Source organism: Numenius arquata, chromosome 4 (genome assembly GCF_964106895.1).
Source record: "Numenius arquata chromosome 4, bNumArq3.hap1.1, whole genome shotgun sequence".
Lineage (NCBI taxonomy): Eukaryota > Metazoa > Chordata > Aves > Charadriiformes > Scolopacidae > Numenius > Numenius arquata.
This window is the reverse complement of record NC_133579.1, coordinates 33054587-33071770: the sequence shown is the minus strand read 5'-3', so window position 1 is coordinate 33071770 and position 17184 is coordinate 33054587.

Sequence of the window (17184 nt, the reverse complement as noted above, 5' to 3'; positions counted from 1 at the left end):
AAGTGCCAGGTCCTGCACTTGGGTCACAACAACCCCATGCATCGGTACAGGCTTGGGGAAGCGTGGCTGGAAAGCTGCCTGGCAGAAAAGGACTTGGGGGTTCTGATTGACAAGCAGCTGAATATGAGCCAGCAGTATGACCAGGTGGCCAAGAAAGCCAACAGCATCCTGGCTTGTATTAGAAATGGTGTGACCAGCAGAAGTAGGGAGGTGATTGTGCCCCTGTACTCAGCACTGGTGAGGCCACACTTGGAGTATTGTGTCCAGTTTTGGGCACCTCAATACAAGAGAGATATTGAGGTGCTGGAGCGGGTACAGAGGAGGGCAACGAAGCTGGTGAAGGGCCTGGACCATAAGTCATGAAGAACAATTGAGGGAGCTGGGACTGTTTAGTTTGAGGAAGAGGAGGCTGAGGGGAGACCTCATCACTCTCTATAACTACTGGAAAGGACGTTGTAGAGAGGTTGGTGCTGGTCTCTTCTCACAAGCAAATAGCGATAGAACAAGAGGGAATGGCTTCAAGTTGCAACAGGGTAGGTTTAGACTAGACATTAGGAAGAAGTTCTTCACAGTAAGAGTGATCAGACACTGGAACAGGCTGCCCAGGGAGGTGGTTGAGTCACCATCCTTGGATGTGTTTAAGAGTCGTTTAGATGTGATGTTGGGGGATATGGTATAGGGAAAAACTTTGTAGAGTAGGGAAGATGGTTGGACTCGATGATCCCAAGGGTCTTTTCCAACCTGAATGATTCTATGATTCTATGATGAAAAGGATATAGGGAGATGCAGGGAAGTTGTGTATACCTTACTGCGCTTTTATTAACCTAGATATGAGTTGCAGATTAAAATGCGTTATCTTTCCAGTGAGCTTCTAGGAACAATGCTCTTACAAGCTGTTGTGCAAGGCCTGAGCAGCTCAAAGTCTCAGTAACTTTGCAAGACATCAAGCAGGCTTTCTTACTTAAAGAACTGTGTAATCAATCTCTTAGAAGCTGTTCCTTTGTAGGTGTGCAAAGTACTAAGCTGCTTTGAAACAGAAAGTCTCCTAACTTTCTGACATGAAATTCAGTGCACAGAGATGGAGAGGAAGCACAGGTAACACATCAGTGACACAAAGTGAACACAGAGACTGACAGCCTAAATTCCTTTACTTCTTTTTCTTGTTGTTGTTTGTCTTTGGTCTTGAGCCCAAAGCTTATGAACAACTTGTTTTCTGCTGGACTTTTGTGGTGGGTTAGCCGCAGCTGGTAGCCAAGCTCCCACCCAGCCGCTCGTTCAGTCCCCCCTTCCCCAGAGAGATGGGAGGAGGAAATGGGAAAACCAGAAACAAGGTAGCTCATGGATCAAGATAAAGATGGGGAGATCACTTACCAATTACTGTCAGGGGGAAAATAGACTTGATTTGGGGAAATGAAATTAATTTATGGCCAATTAATATATATGTAACGACTGATTTGGGGAAGCAAGAAGATGAACTTTAAAACACAGGGGAAACACTTCTCTACCCTTTCTCTGGCTCAATGTCATGCCAGGCTCCTTTCCTCCCCCTTGTTACCACCGCCAAGCAAGGAAAACTTCGTTGCTGCTATTACTGCTTAGCCTAACACCTCTGCTTGCGTCCTCCGACCAGCCAAGTGCCAGGGAAGGAGGAGCGTGTCCATACATTTCCCTTCCCACCCCCGTCTTGCATCCTGAAAACACAGTGAGTGGGGCTTGGCACGGTACAGGACAGCGGAAGACAAATTTGTGGATGGCTACCCTGAAGCAGTCAGCATCCTCGACCAGATCCTCCTTGTCCCAGGAACAGGGACGTCTGAAGTTGACGTGTTTTTCTGTTGATTCAGTGGGAGGCCTAGGTAACTTTAGTACACCAGCAAATAAACCCCGGGAGGTTAATTCATCTCCACAGAAATCAGGTGCAGAAATCTCCAGTTTTGCTTTCGATTCTTTAAACATCAACCCCCAAATTCCCTTTACTAAATGTGAAAGAATCCAGCCTGTTTTGGGAAAGACGTCGAAATCCTCATGTCCTGATCACTATTAGCGTATCTCATTATTTTGTAATAACAGCTTCAAAACCAAGGAGGGATAAGTCACTGACACTTTTTTAAACTCATGTTGGGCCTGTGATCTCTCTTCTTTCTGTTCCCAAATAAACAGTTGTGTAAAAAGGTGAAAAATATCCACAACTGCCAGATTTGCCTTCCGGATTTCAAATGGGGCTGGTGCAGTCACACTGTCTGATTTGCTGCACGGTCTCCTCTTCCTCACCAAGAGCCTTCGTAGAAATGTTGTGGGGTTTTCTTTCATCGCTTACACCTCCTCCCCTTCCCCGGTCATTACAGCCAAAGGACTTGTGGGGAAGGCAAAGGTGGGGGATGATGATGGTTTAACTTTCCTAAAGATGCTGGAGAAGGGGAAAGCATGATCAATTTATGCTTCAGCACGAGAAACACCAGTTTACATGGCCTCCTGTATTATGGCTGGTTTTATTTATGTGGCTACTCCTTTTGGACTATTTTTGAAACTATGAAAAAGGCTGACTGCTGTTGTTCTGGGATAGGTTTTTAATTTGGGGGAGAAAAAAGAGAGAAAAAGGTTTCAGAGCAGCGTGCAACTCAATGCCTAAACTCCATATGCATTTGTAGCATTTATTAACTGATCTCTCCTCTGATCCACAGTCTCTCTTAACCTTTGAAATAGATAGTGGATGGCAACATAATATTTTTATTAGGAACAAGCAAAGACATAACAGTTTGTAAGGGCAAATTCATTTTTCTAATTATAAAAGACAGGCAAGAGGAAGACTATATTCAATGCAATTAGTGGTTAGTCATTCTTTCAGAATGAGGAAATTATGCATACAGCCTTTAAAACTCTTCTTGAGTTTTACAGAAAAAGTGATAATACTTAAAGAAATTTAAGAAGACATAAATGCTAAATATTTTACTGACTCTTGGATGTGAAGCAATACATCTTTAATTAAATATACTTTAAACCACTTAATAAGCATCCAAATTGCTGACAATCAAGAGCAGTCAGAGCCCTTCAATTAATTTGCCTCTTAATCAGTGATGTAAAAGGTGAAATATCTGCTGAATACGGCAACTAAAACTTAAAGGGATAGAAACAACAAAATCAAACTAAGCAAGAGATTTCCTGGGCTATAACTTGTAATTGACTTGTTCTCCTGATTCATTAACATAATATTATGGCATCTATACATTCCAAAGGACATATACAGACATGTGAATGTGAGAAAATGCAATAATTCTCTCCTATTAATAACCAACAGCAACAGTGGACCTTGTGGAAATAATATATTATTGGAGGCATTATTTTATTAGTACTTTGATTCATGTATCAAGAGAAGCAATTTCTTCTGAGGATCCAACCAGTCTTAAATCTTTCTATATCAAAAGAGCTTGAACTTACTAAAAGAGAAGAGATATCCATAGAACAAAATAAAGCAATGTTAAACATCTATGGAGGCAGATAATAAATAGATGGATTTAAAAAAATGGGAAAAAATAGTAGCTGGCAAAACCACAGTAACAGCAGAAAACTATGCTATCATGATTAAAAATATATACCTAAAGAATATGTGTGCTCTTGATTTAGGGAGTAATCTGAAACCACAACTAATAAAAATTTGTTTTACAAAGGGGAAGCACATGGAAGATTAAAGCTATAAATATCACACATCACATACAGGTTTGGAAGTCAATTTGATACAAGAACAGACAAGACATATGCAAAATTACAAGATCAAAATACAAACATGATAACCTGTATTATGGCAACACCGGCAGAGCTTATTGTTATGGTTCCTGTAAAAAACAAAAGATGAGAATAATTACCACAGAAACAGGTGGGCTGTGTCTTGATGAGCAGATGGCATGATTTTCAGTTGTATCATTTCAGCATGGTTGAAAAATGCCACAAAAGTTGTGTTATCACTTCTGCATATCTTAGTCTGTTTTTACCCTGTGGCAGGCAATCTGGTACAAAATTCTCCTGAAGACACAATGCATAGAATCATAGAATCATTGCATCATAGAAGAGTTTGGGTTGGAAGGTTGGACCTTTAAAGGTCATCTAGTCCAACCTCCCCTGCAATGAGCAGGGACATCTTCAACAAGATCAGGTTGCTCTGAGCCCCGTCCAACTCGACCGTGAATGTTTCCAGGGATGGGGCTTTTACCACCTCTCTGGGCAACCTGTTCCGGTGCTTCACCACCCTCATTGTAAAAAATTACTTCCTGCTATCTAATCTAAACCTTCCCTCTTTTAGTTTAAAGCCATTACCCCTTGTCCTATGACAACAGACCCTGATAAAAACTTTGTCCCCATCTTTCTTATAAACCCCTTTTACTGAAAGGCCTCAATCAGGTCTCCCCAGAGCCTTCTTTTCTCCAGGCTGAGCAACCCCAGCTCTCTCAGCCTGTCCTCATAGGAGAGGCGTTCCAGTGGTCTGATCATCTTCGTGGCCCTCCTCTGGACCCGCTCCAACAGATCCATGTCCTTCCTGTGCTGAGGGCTCCAGAGCTGGACACAGTACTCCAGGTGGTATCTCACTAGAGGGGCAGAATCACCTCCCTCGACCTGCATGTGGATACTGTCTTGAAATACCCAGTGCAGGCAAACCCCACATAAGGGTTACAGGGGTTAACTTCATCAGGGTAAATTTCCTAGGTTTTGTGTTAACTAAGAGTATAATAAAGACTCATTAATTAAGATTCACAAATAGTATCTTTTTATTTCTTGGAAACGAGGTTTGTTGTGTAACACCAGCTCAGAGAAAGCAGACTCCCAGCAACTAAGAAGCCATCAGTGTAACGCTGCCATTCCGGTAATGGCTGAGAAAACAGGAGGCTTAAGCAGGAGATGCAGTAAGCTGAAATGTTGCGAAATTACAACAACTGAAATGAAAGTAATACTGTATTTGCAACACAGTAAAATCACTAGTCTTTATTTATGTTTTTATGCACATTTGACAAGAAATTGACCTTCTAAGACAAAGAGATACAGTGGATCCACAATTTTGACCAAGGAAAAGGTTAAGAGTATTTGTCTGCCCTAATGAAGGATAACACACTTCAATGGAAGAAAGAAAGGAAGGACTCGATGTCATTCTAGCCTTTTGCACTATTAGTTCTCCTGATACTGCTACTGGTGGGACAGAGAAGCTAACAAAAACCCACACAGAAATCACTTGTTGAGGCAGAAGCTTTATCTGGACGGGGTAGTAGCTATTACATGTGAGTACAGCTGACAATGCTGGCCAAGAAAGGGAACTCAACTCTTTGTGGCTTTCAAAAATTCTCCCAATTTTTGAAGAATGAGAAAAAAAAATCTGTCTCAGATGCCCTGAAGGTGAATACTACCCTCTTTTTCAGTGTTGGCAGACGCTTCCTTGAACTGAAACAGATGAAGTTTTTTTACCCATTTGAGATTGGAGGCGGGGAAAAAGGGTGTTTTGGAGAAGCACAACACAAGGTAACAAAGGTTTGGTAACCAAACTAGTGCATCTCCCAGGCCTCTTTCCTTTGGAATAGGTGTCACATGAAAAACTTCAAAGCAGCTGGTTGAGTTGTGAGCAATCTGGGTGAGAAGGGGAGGGAGAGGAGGGTGCAGGGTGCCTGGGGGACATGCCTCAAGTCAGGGCTTCCCTGGCACCAGCACCAAGTGGGTGGCAGAAGAGCCATTTGGTGGTGATGGGGGCTGCTTATCAGAGGTACCCAAACTATCGCTGGATGTCTGGCAATGAGTTAGCTGTCTTGATGCTGATGACAGCATCACAGGGCTTTGGTTTGACCAACTGAATGCACGAACTGCAGAAAGGAGCTGGACGTAACCAGATCAACATTTACCTAGTAGGCTACATTTTGAAGCTTTAGCCGTCTTAGATAGCATTACAGCACACTCAGCCTATTATTTTATCAGCGTTAAGCCTATTAGCTCATCAGCGTTACGAAAGGCAAGAAGTGGCTCGGCAAGAAGTGGCTCAGCAAGAAAATATCATCTTAGCCTCAGCCATCTGCAGCAATCCTGCTTTCTTGGCCTGCTCCTCCATTTCATAGCGTTCCTGGAGTGTGCAGACTACGAGTAGGTAATAGTTGCTGCTGCTGCTTTGTGGGAGCTGTTTGGTCAGGCGCTGTTGTGTTTGTTTGGGACTGGCTGCACCCTGTTCGTTCAATGGAGAAGGAAGTCTGTGTGCAAGGAAGTCAAAGGCGCTGGACCATCTACTGCTGTGCAGGGAAAGCAAACAGGGACAGTTGCTGCTTTCATCCTTTTCCCTCTGCTTTCACTAAGGCGGTGGGAGGTACCTCCTGACCGGACGAGAAGAGGACTTATCTCCCTAAACCTGCGCTGCGCTGCACTAAGGAGCCTTTTGCATACTTGCACAAATGGTTCAAAAAGTGCTAGCATTGAATATAGAAGTGAATAATCTTTCCCGTAGAAAAAAATAATAAAAAAAATTTGTGCACCTATATCCGGTGTTTTTGCACTCAGTAAAATTCGGAACTCACAACCATGCAAAGCATCGGAGGACAATCATCTTCTCCAACTGGGTCTGTAAATCAGCCCTTGGTGCTGAGAGGAAGGCTGCAAGGCATGAGAAACGGGACTGCCTCGCAAAGAAAAGACAGCCAGGCTTCCTCTCTCCACACACGCTTCCTCCCCAACGCCAGGCAGTCTTGGTCAACATCAGAAAAAATACAACATTCTCATTGATCCTTTTGTGCTGTTACTAGAATAATTGTTTTTATATCAAATAAGCAGACTTCAGCCTCCATAAGTCTGGCCTAAACATGGAAATCAAAACTGAGGAATCAAAACTGACATAACGACACAGCATGAAAAAACATTTTAAAAAATGCAATCAGGCAATTCCTTTTGTCTCCTTCGTACATATCCACAAGCAACCCAGTATTACTGTTCAAAGACTGAATTCCTTGCTTGAGTTACTGGCTCCTCGTAACAAGGGAGATTCCAGTATCTTCAGGAAATCTCATACAAACTGTTGTTAAAAAAAACGCATAAGGTGGGAATCAGAAGGAAAATGAAAAGAAGAGGTAAAAACAGTTGTATACTGAAGAGATGACATTTTTACATCTTTAGAACACCTCTTTTTTTCAGTCATCTTGTAACACCTGGAAAATACCATTTTCCTGAGTCAAGCATTGCCAATGTATCAAAGACTAAGCAGAACTCAGCAACTGGTGAGAGCAGCCATAAAGGCGACCTGGTTATAAAGGGAAAAATACAGAATAGAAGAAGATGCCTGCTGGAATACAGAGAAACAGAGAACGGATGCCTGCTGGAACAGAGAAAATGCCTGACACCTTGAGAACCAGGAGCATCCTTGAGAAGCACAGCTGGCATCTTTGAAGTGCGACTGAGTACTGAGAAACGGGAGACATCCTGAGATACCATCAATAAGCACAGAGACAAGGAACTGTAAGAGGAACTTATCATCTTCAAAGGTGAAAAATAGTCTGGAAAAGGAGGGAAACATCCTGAGAAGGTACGAATTGGCAACTGATACTGGCTGTTCTAGCTGGAAGAACAGGAAAGCAGTCTGGAAAAATAAAAATTGGTCTGAGAAAATAGACACTGTCATCATCTATTGGCTGTCCCAGGTGAAAAATGGAAATTGACAGCACCCATTGCCGGCTCCAGGTGGTGATATCATATGTCGCCTTATGTCTCTGCAAAAAAACTACTTTTTTTTTACCCAAAATGGAGCCTGTCTTTCTGAGAACTTCCCGTGCTCAAACCCTTTTCTATGAGATCTCCTAGACAGACTGGACTCTCGGCGGGAACGCCTGGCCGACTCCAGAGTGCGTGACAGGGTCATCATCAAAGTGAGACTGCAACTGAATCTACTTCTGGGACTGGTTTGGTGAATGCAGCACCAATAGCACTTCGAATATATGTAAGTATATATTGTTGTATAGGTTAGGAAAATATGAACACATTTGAACCATTTTTACCAAAAACTTGAATGAAATACCTACTGTTTATTGCATATATTACAGTATTTTCATACCCTCTGCTTGTTCTGGCATAGCAGTTACATGGCTCTGCTCCTGGGTCTGTGCTGACGGCCTCCGTTATGCAGCTTCCAGACAAACCTGTTTTGACAAGCAAGACAGAGCATGGGGGAAGAATCCTGTTCCGTCCTCCCTTCACACTCGTCAGCAGGATACATCGTCCTTGGGTGCCTTGTTCCTTGTGCCAGGGCCCGCAGAGAGACTTTAAATCACTAGACCAGCCAAACAGCCCTGGAAGTTTGTGCCCCAGCAGCATCCTTGTCGTAAACGCTCTCAGGAGTGTGTGTGGGTTCTGTACATTACTTTGGATAAGGCATGTGGAATTTGTCCTTTAATTGAGTTATCTGGCTTTTGGGTTTATCTTCAGAGTTCAGAGTGATTGTTTTGACTGTCAGTGATCTAGGAGATCAATAACATGAATATATTTAGAAATCTGTACAGAGTAAACACTGTCAAGGTGCCCAAAATGAAAATCTGCAGTGCTGTGCATCCTTGAAGTGAGATACCTGTGATGTATTTATTGTCTTTTTACAATCAGAAGTTAGCTGCTGGTCTGTTAACAGGATGAGATTTTTCAAGCCTTAGCAGGAGCTGAGATCGGCTGTGCTAGTGATAAAATTTTCCAAATATTTATTCAACAGGTTAGGCCTGGCTTGACTCTTGATTTCATTGCATTCTTTAATTCTGCTATACCCTTTTTGAATGGGTGATGTTAGTCAATGCAATAACATAATGACATTTTTATTTTACTTCCACTCCTGTCCCAATAACTCCTAACATTTCTTTTTGCCTTTTTGACTAATGATGAGAATCAAACTGATTTTTTTTCAAAGACCTATTCACACTGTCTCCTGTATTGCCTTCCTTAGTGTTAAGTTAGTTCAGCACTGCATAGATACTTAGGTTGTGATTCCGTGGGGGCACTATTCTGCAACATGTCCTTGCCTCCATCTATCAGATAAAAGCTTATCTGATGGGCTGAGAAACAAGAACACATCAGGGAGGAAACTTTTTACTGGAGCAAATTTTCCACTGTGCCTCAGCAGCTTTCACTTCTTACCTTATTTAGCCCCAGATAAAACTGGGGAAGAAATCAACCCTGTGTTCCACACATCTCTCCTCTTCATCTAGCTACTCCACTTCAGTACAGAGTTTCCACAATTCGAGTATAAGGGATCTTGTGCTTTTGCTTTTGAGGAAAATCCTATCTTATTGATGTCTTCTGTTGGGGATGCCTATAAGCACAGGGAAAGAGTCAGGTCTGTGAAAACCTGGGCAGTGGGTTGTGGATCAGGGTTGGAGAAATTCTCTGCAAGGAATGGATTACAACTTTCCACTGCAAGACTTCAGCCGCTCTGGTGTTTGGAAAGTGAAGAAACCATTACTCTCCTCTTTCCCTCTTTTACAGAGGAGTAACTGGTAAAGCAACAGGGATCATTCACACTATATGTGCGACGTGTTCTCCACAGACCACCTGCTCCACTGATTTGCACACTGGCATAGATGGGTAAAACTTACACATCTGTCTAAAGCTTCCCCCACATCTGGGTGGCTTAGCTGGGCACTAGAGATGCTCCATACTGTAGTATTATCTGCTGTTACAAAGCAGCCTGTGGAGAACATGGGCACTGAGAGAAGTGCATTTCTGATGCCCTTCAGATGCGTTTCTGATTTCATTGTAAGGAAAAGGAGTTTTTCAGGACTGTAAGGTCAGGCTGGCAAAGAAAATAACCTTCTGTGAGAGGCTCTTGTTAATAAACTTTGCATGCTTTGTCCTCTCCAGAGCGTGATGGAGGGGAAGAAAAAGGACCCTTTTTGATGGAGTTATTTGCAATCTAATTTGCCAGACTGAAAGATTGGCTGAATGACCCAATTCTCAGTATACTAGAGGACCGAGGAGAAGTACAAATCATCGTAGAGAATCCAATGATTCTGTTTCAATGCATCAACTTCTCAGGTAGTATCCTTCTGTTGAGACTTTTCAGATAAATAAACTAGATTGAAAACAAAATGCTGCTTCCTAAAATGTGGATTTCACAATGTATTTTTGGTCTGGTAGGAGCTTGGCAGCTTTTTTCTGTCTGCTTGAGGCCTACTGAGCTGTGTGTACTGTACTCTCAAAGCATGGTTCTTTGCAACTCTGAGAATAAAATACTGTATTTTCTTGTATTTACTGACTGAAATAAAATAATCTATGATGCATGAACAAGTCTAAATGAAATAATAATATCCTTAGCAGTGAAAACTGGATTGGTAATACAACAATTGAGCAGTTTTATTGCCATTTTCTTGAACTAGCCTGCTGAAATAGCTTGCTATTTTATTTAATCTCATATCAGAGGAGTTACTGGCTGGTGATCCACCGTTAAACATCATTAGAATGACAGATGAAAATGTTGGCTTTTCCAACATAATCAATCCACATCTCATTAACACATATTATTTATGATTCTTACAATGGGACCTGCAGGTGTTTCCAGGCGGAAATGGAGACATCAGCTGTTGTTGAAATGAGACGAGATATACTGTAGTTTATAATTTAATAAATGCATGTAAAAAAATACTTGCCCATAGTATTGATTGTCCTTTACCATTTTACAAAAGAATTGAGTGCCTTGACTTTCACTCTTGTTATGTATGGCAGCTCTTCCTTCCATTTATTTTGTTACTAATAATTAAGTGAGGCAATTATTAAAAAGCATGTAAGAAAGACCATTTTGTGAACTATTTCTAAGACACGGTGTGGGGAAAGGCCTTTGAATGTAAAGTAATAAACAGCACTTTATCTCTCTGTTGCTGTTTGATAAGGATGTTGGTCACTTCTTTCCCCCTCAGTCCCTATGCAGACAAATTGATACATTTCTTCAACTACAGCACAGTGGCATTTTAAGGGTACGTTCTACTGTATGCTGCCTCAAAGATGAATGAGAAGCAAACTTTGATTCATGGATTTAATGCAGCTGATGGTGCAGCAATAGTCATGGTCACAATGTCAACTGTTGCCTCAGTTAAACTACATTTGAGAATCGTTTTATGCTTCATCTCATAAACATCAATAAAGGAAAATGAGTAGTAAATGACTGTCTAGAGTACAAAAGACCAACTCATATTTCAGATGAAAATGAAGCCAAAATGTAGCTTTGATTTGCCTGTGGAATTCCCATTAACTGCACTGCTGGCAGAAGGGAGTTGGATCAATAGCTGGCTGGCCGCAGAAAACAGTTTCTGTCCATTCAGCAGCCAGTGCAAAAGAAAAACTGTCATAGTGTGATCTTTATCAGGTTATCTTCATTACACCAGACCAATGATACATGTATATGCTGGTCAGCCAGGGGCGCTTTGAATTCCTGCTTCTATCTGTGCTCTGAGCATAATGTGCTCACAATTTATTTGTTTATAGCCATGAAACACCTTCGATGTTAATCTCTCTTAGTCTTTTTATAGATAATCTATAACCGGGAACTTTGTTTTAAGAGTACTTTACTCACTCAGAATTTCTTAAGAAAGGGCTGTATCAAAATTTATCTTTCTTCCTACTTAAGAAGAATCTGCTAGAACCTTTTGTGGTTGTTGTTGAAGCTTGACTGAAAGATTTATTGCGTATGCTTCTGTACCTGCCCAGGGAGGTGGTGGAATCTCCTTCTCTGGAGACATTCAAAACCCACCTGGATATGTTCCTCTGCAACCTGCTCTAGGTGGACCTGCTTTGGCAGGGAGGTTGGACTAGATGATCTCCAGAGGTCCCTTCCACCCCATGTGATTCTGTGATTCTGTGATCACAAGCATTTCTGGTCTTATTTGAACAAAGACAACTGCTGACTGTGAAGGAAAACAAACATTCTCTATGAGCTGTTAGCTTTCCAGGTGGCAGCTTGTACGTGTGGCAAACTATACATAAAACACAGTGATCTCATATTTTTCCCCACCTTAGACCTGCAGAACAGAGACATTTTACTTCTTTGCAGTGTTCTATAGTTCATGTAGCTTCACCTCAGTGTATGCAAGGTGAGGATCTGTATAAACAAGACAGCAATTTTTGCACATTGTTCTTCGAAGAATAGGTTTTCCAAACACAGCACAGATTTTAAAAATGTTACTACTTATAAATCTAAAATTGGAGGAGAAAATCACTTCTTCATGCAATCATAACATAAATTACATTACCAAATCCTCTAGCCTAATCTTAAAATATATTATCAAAAATGATGGAGGTTGGAAAACAGTGCTCTTTTTTTCTGACTAAACCAGAAAATGCACACCTATCTGGTTTACTGCCTGTCTCTAAAATGCTCACATACATCACAAAAAGTCTGAAAGTGACATTTGGATAATTTTTCTTGTTCATCCTTCTCAGGGGAGGGAAAATAGAATACAAAGTTGTATTTTATATTACGTGCTCTCTCACACAACCACAGTTTTCTGAATCTCTTATTCTCTTCCCTGAAAATAAAATCCTTTAAGATTAATTCCTAAGGATTTGTTCAATCAGCTTTATGGCAACAATGGGACAAATACTGCTTTTGGCAACCCACATAAGATGGTTGTAAAAATGTCATTAGATGAGGCCATCTTGCTTATCTAGCCCTTCTCAGTAAGGGCACCACTGGGGCCTATTTGCTGTTCATATCAGTTAAGAAATACATCAGCAAGAGGAGATGCATAGTCTACCTTTTCTAAAAGTCATAATATTTTTCTACAAATACCCAGATTTTTTAAAAAGGAGTGTTTTTCATGTCTCTGAGTTTAATTTTGACAATATAGTAAAAACTTCTAAGCAACCTGATGACTCAGTAAAGGTGTTCCTGGCTCTTTAGCACTATTATGTTTTGTCAGCAAATGAAGTAACTTTCAAGAAATATGCAATTCAACTTCAAAAACCTATGGAACAATTCTAGTCTGATCCTTTCAGCTGAATTTCATTTTATTAGTCCAAGCACAGGGCAAATAAAAAAAGCACCGAAAGGTTGTGGTTTTTGGAAAGAAAAACCTGGACAGTACTGGCCAATGTGAGGCAATCATTAAAGCCAAATTTCATTCTGCTGCAAAAAGGAGCAAGGTTTTAAGTTCCTACAAATTGAAAACACATGACAATCAAAAACTATGTCTGAAATGAGAAAAAAAAATTGAGAATCATCAGGCCTCAATGGCCTTTTTAAATATGTTAATATTTTGGTTCTAGTGAATGAAAATTAATTGTTTAGGTAATCAAAAGGCATTCTTGAAAAAAGATGGCACTGAGAAAGGGAAGTTTTCATGCTCACTGTTATAAAAGTAGGTATAAATTCCAAACAGAGCCACCAGATAGGTTTTTTTTATAATCCTAAAAAAATGAAAAGTCAGAACTTGGAAAAGGGCTGCTAAAATAAAGCAAAGAGGAAGTAGGACAGAGGATCCAAGAAGCAGAGAGGTTGCAACATGTTTGGGGTGAGGGTGGAGCGTCTACCAGATGCAATTAGATAATATATCATTCTTCTGTGGGATGTTATTCTGTTATAAATACTTCAGGGTAATGCTACTTTTCATAATTTGCTATACGGCTTGTAATTAATGCTAGGTTACTACTTCATCATTAGAATACAGAAACAGAGGCATGTCTTCCTTCTTTTATAGTAATGGCCAATGCTTTAATCAACCTTTGAAAAAGTGGATGGTAAAAGAAGAACTGGATGGTGAGCTTTGAGAATACTAAACCGCTGCCACAGACGTATTCAGTGCAAAGCTAAGACACAGGTGAGTATCATTTTAAGGCACAGTTAATGTAGTACAGCTTTTATAAAAAATTTCCAGGTGTTTGGAGAATTTAGTGGTATTCTACTAAATATTTGTGCTAAAATATTATTTTCTGCAGCAAGATAAACCAACAATATAGCACGTATTTTGATAATTATATTCATTAAATGCATTATATGTATGATACTTCAGATGCAGTGTAGGATGAGTGTCTTTTATATTACTGGCTTAACAAATAAACATTTTAAGTAAAAATATTAAAATATAAATATATACTACACTTTACTCTCTATATAAATTAGTTTCTGACTTCTTTTGCTAGGAAGAAATCACCCATTTTTGCATTTAGTGGGTATGTAGCTTTTTATATTGAATGAAAACACCAGTATGCTCTAGTTTATGCTGGGAGCTGACAATAGTACGTATCTAATATATTGTATTCAATAAAAGACTTCATAAATCAGTTATACAAGGGAGCATGCAATGCTTGTAGTGAATTTCCAAAGAATCATAAAACCTATAAATAAATGTATTTCTCATTAATCAACTCACAATGTCATTTTTTTTAATTAATGCTATTCACCTGTACAAGATTGTAATGGTGTGGTCTTAACATTTCTTTGAAAACTTCAGTATTAGCTCTCTCATGTATAACGGTGAACGATTCCTATTAGTGATATTGCGCATCCCCAAAGCACCGAGCTAGTTTGATTTAAAGCTGAAGTCTCTGGAACTGTGTTGTGAGAATAAGGAGAGAATCAGACAGCAGAGTGCATGGAAGGATGATTTCTACAGAGTAAATTATGCTGGTTAGACTTTTCAGATAATTACCAGTGACAATTTGAGGAGAATCACACTTAACAAATCTGGTACTCTTCAGCTCAGTCTGGCCATTTGAAAATGAAAAACAATTCTGTGATAGGATCATTGGGAAGGAGCCTCCAGCAACACAGAGATGCTCTGATTTACACTCCATTGGAGGACACAGCTCTCCAGCTGGAATATTTCAAGTGAAAGAATCCATATTAGTTGCTTTGAACAAAGTTCCAATTAAGTACAAGTGTTAATAATTATTAATCTCATTGCAGGTATGAAACATCATGTGATCAGTAATCCATATTTCTATTTCAGAGAGATGTAAGTTGATGTGACTCAAAAATGAATTGCTGCAATCTTATCGTCTCCTGTCTTGACTTGTTCTGTTCCTCTTGATAAAATACAATGTACAGTGCAATAGGGAAGACCACGTGTTCAGTTACCTGTGGAATATTGCTTTCAAATCCAGTGCTATGTTATATTGTTCAAGTGAAAATTACAAGATATTTCTCTTCAGTTTGGCAGGACTGCTAAGGTTAACACTGGGCTTATGGCACTGATAGCAAAAATTTAAATGCAGTGTGGCCTATTGGTTTCAGGGAAGATGTTTCAAAAATGTGGGAGAATAACATGCTTTCTTTGAGCCTCTCCCAAAAAGTTATTTTTAATACATAGATCAGCTACCTGTGAGCTTCCCAGAATACAAAAACCTTTGACTGTAAACATGATGTTCCTCCATGTGCATGTCCTGGTTTCAGTTGGGATAGAGTTAATTTTCTTTCTAGTGGCTGCTGTGTTTCAGATTTGGTATGAAAGGAATGTTGATAATGCATATTGTTTTAGATGTTGCCAGGTGATGTTTATATTAGTCAAGGACTTCCCATAGAAGCTGAGAGGGAGCATAGACAGGACAAGCTGACCAAAGGAATATTCCTTACCGTAGATATCATGCTCAATATACAAATGGGGGTTGGCTGGGGAGCAGAGATCTTCGATGATGGTGAGAGCCACTTGTGTTGTATTACTTTATTCTGTATATTATTATTATTATTATTATTTCTTCCCACCTCCCCCCTCATTATTGTTCTATTAAACTCTCTTCATCTCAACCCATGAGGTTTTCTCCCTCTTCTCCCTACCTTTCTGGGAGGGATGGGGCAAGGTGAGCGAGCAGCTGTGTGGTCCTAGCTGTCAGCTGGGGTAAAACCATTACAGCATGTCTCCAAGCCAAACTTCACTTTAAACTGAAAAACAAAGAGATGTTTTTAGTGCAAGGATAGTAGGTAGGATCTGCCTCTTGATACTTCGCAGAGGCAAATCCCATACAATCTCATAGAAAAAATATTTTTCTGTAATTCCAATAGATTTTAATTTGCATATACATTCACAGGATAGTCACAAATACATGGAGATTTCACTTTAGGTGTTGTATATGTTTAGATAATTTCCTATAGAGCCCTATTAAGTGCAGCCCTGCAAGACTTTCTGTGTGTTTAAAAGCATAAGCAGGTGGCAGCACAGGCTGCGGAACTGATACTGAGAAATCCTCTTTCTGATAAGGACTAAAGGATCTTAGCTCCAGACTCAGAGTCAGCAAGCAGGAGGTTTGCCTTGCCATGTGCATTTTGCTAAGATCAAGGCATAGCGAGAGTTTCAACCCTTGCTTTTTCACTAGCAAGCCAAGGAACTGATTTTTCCATTGCCCTCCCTACAAAGGAGGGTGGTGCGGGTGTAAGCATTGATGGTTTGATTTGATAGCACTATCATACCCTCTTCAGAGAACTGAGAGAAAAAACAGTTTGAGAGAATAAGAGGAATTTTTACATCACTTACCAGCCTACTTATGTTAAGCATAGTGTAAACATATAAACTGGAACTATTCAATATATTTTTTAACTTACTACTTACAAGAAAACAGCACTGAAAGTTCAGGTTTTTTAAGAAACTATTGCTTGGTCACTATCATGTGCCAAAAGTTATCAGTATTGTTTGCTCCTTAAAACACCTTGGAGATACCAGAAAAGCTGGAGCCCTTTGAGATTTGAGATGTTTCCACTAGAAAGTCTATCAAAATATTGGTTATTTCAACAGTGAAAAAAATGTACTTGTAAAGATGTACATGTAAAAATGTAATAAATGTTTGTTAGTGAAAGGCATGTTTTAACACTGGTATTCTGAGCTAGTAATTCACACATACCACATGTGTTTTATTTTCATAATCAGCAGGAAAGATATTTTTCATGAACTAAATATCAACTTTATCTTAATAGCAAGTCCATGCTCTATTCATGGTACCTCAGATATTTTAATTCCTTTGTATTATTTTGCATTGAATAAAACAACTCTGAGTTTATAAAATACTTAGAAAAATGCTTGTAATTGTAGCAGTTTAAAAGCCTTGACTGTTACTGTAAGTACTGCTCTTGGACTAAATCTGGTAACGCTTTTTCAAAATAAATATTTTGAGCAGATCCTGGAGTGGAGTGCATCCTTCTGATTAATTTATGCAAGAATGAGGCAACCTTTTTAATTGACAGTGATTAGTGAAGTTTCTAAATCTGTAAAACTTCAGCAGGCT